Source organism: Odontomachus brunneus, unplaced genomic scaffold (genome assembly GCF_010583005.1).
Source record: "Odontomachus brunneus isolate Ranch 3 - 2012 unplaced genomic scaffold, Obru_v1 Obru_scaffold_161, whole genome shotgun sequence".
NCBI classification, from domain to species: domain Eukaryota; kingdom Metazoa; phylum Arthropoda; class Insecta; order Hymenoptera; family Formicidae; genus Odontomachus; species Odontomachus brunneus.
Genome location: NW_022639611.1, coordinates 727,041 through 729,009, shown reverse-complemented (window position 1 = coordinate 729,009; position 1,969 = coordinate 727,041). Strand labels below are relative to the sequence as shown.

The 1,969-nt window shown below is 34.3% G+C and overlaps 1 protein-coding gene across 1 annotated transcript in view; it reads left to right on the top strand.

The window, feature by feature from the left end:
* The window catches only part of LOC116850926 (ATP-dependent helicase brm), a 64,851-nt gene that overhangs the window by 59,713 nt on the left and 3,169 nt on the right, over window positions 1–1,969 (top strand). The window lies entirely within an intron of this gene.

The following is a 1,969-nucleotide window of genomic DNA, read 5'->3' as shown; positions in this document are numbered from 1 at the left end:
CACACACACACACACACACACACACACACACACACACACACACACACACACACACACACACACACACACACACACACACACACACACACACACACACACACACACACACACACACACACACACACACACACACACACACACACACACACACACACACACACACACACACACACACACACACACACACACACACACACACACACACACACACACACACACACACACACACACACACACACACACACACACACACACACACACACACACACACACACACACACACACACACACACACACACACACACACACACACACACACACACACACACACACACACACACACACACACACACACACACACACACACACACACACACACACACACACACACACACACACACACACACACACACACACACACTGTATGTATACAGGGTGTCCCGAACCTCCATGATGATTCTTGGTGAGAACGTAGAACGGATTAAGGTGAGCAACAAAGTCCTGTGCCGTTTTACGATATTGGCAATAATAATCGAGATATTAATAAAAAAAGATTGGTGAATGATCACGCGCAATATGGTAGATGAGTTGCAGTGACGCCGTCTGCCGTTGTATACTTATACATTAAGTCAAACTGAACAAAAAAGTCCTCTACTATTTTGCAAATAACCACATAGATTTTTAGATATTAATTTTAAAAAATTTATGTATTATGGTATACAATCATATATAAGTAACAATTTTCTTTAATATTTAAAAATCTATGTGATCATTTGCAAAATGGTAGAGGACTTTTTTGTTCAGTTCGACTTAATATATAAGTATACAACAGCAGACGGCCCCACTGCAGCTCATCTACCATATCGCGCGTGATCATTCACCAATCTTTTTTAATTAATATCTCGACTATTATTGCGAATATCGCAAAACTGCACAGGACTTTCTTGGTTACCTCAATCCGTTCTATGTTCTCACCAAGGGTCATCGTGGAGGTTCGGGATATCCTGTATATATATATACAGGGTGCTCCATATGTCCCGGACCGGCTGAATATCTCGGAAAGTATGCACTTTTGAGAAAAATATTTCAGACAAAAGTTGCAATATATAAGGTGATGTATTTAGTAATGTTAGTAGTTTGATCTTGGGTGGCGTGGCCCAAGATCAGGTCAAAGTCAACTTTGCTTTTTTAAATAGAACCATTTATTTTTTATTACGGAATTTTATTCTACGTAAAGAAACAAACAACTTTTGTTGAAAAATTTTTTCATATGACCCCTATTTTTTAAGATATTTGCGGAAATGTCTACAAAATTATTGGTTTCAATAATTTTTTATTCGAATTCTATCAACTTTACCAACAAATGGCAAGAGATAAAAATTACTTATTTTTGTCTCATAGAGCTCTGATAATTTTTTCATAATTTTTTATTAACTCTTTAATACTTTAAGAAAATGTAAGAAAATGCAATACTTAAAAGTTCATAGAAAATTCTGAAAAAATTCTTAGAGCTCTATGAGACAAAAATAAATAATTTTTATCTCTTGCTATTTTTTGGTAAAGTTGATAGAATTCGAGTAAGAAATTATTGAAACCAATAATTCTCTAGATATTTTATAGATCATAAATATCTTAAAAAATAGGAGTTGTACAATTTTTCAAACAAAAGTTGTTTGTTTCTTTACATAGAATAAAATTCCGTAACAAAAGATACATGTTTCTATTTAAAAAAAGCAAAGTTGACTTTGACTTGACCTTGGCGACGCCACTCAAGGTCAAACTGTTAACATCACTTTATATACTGCAACTTTTGTCTGAAATATTTTTCTCAAAAGTGCATACTTTCCGAGATATTCAGCCAGTCCGGGACATATGGAACACCCTGTCTATATATATATACATATATATATATATATATATACATATATATATACATATATATATATACATATATATATATATATATATA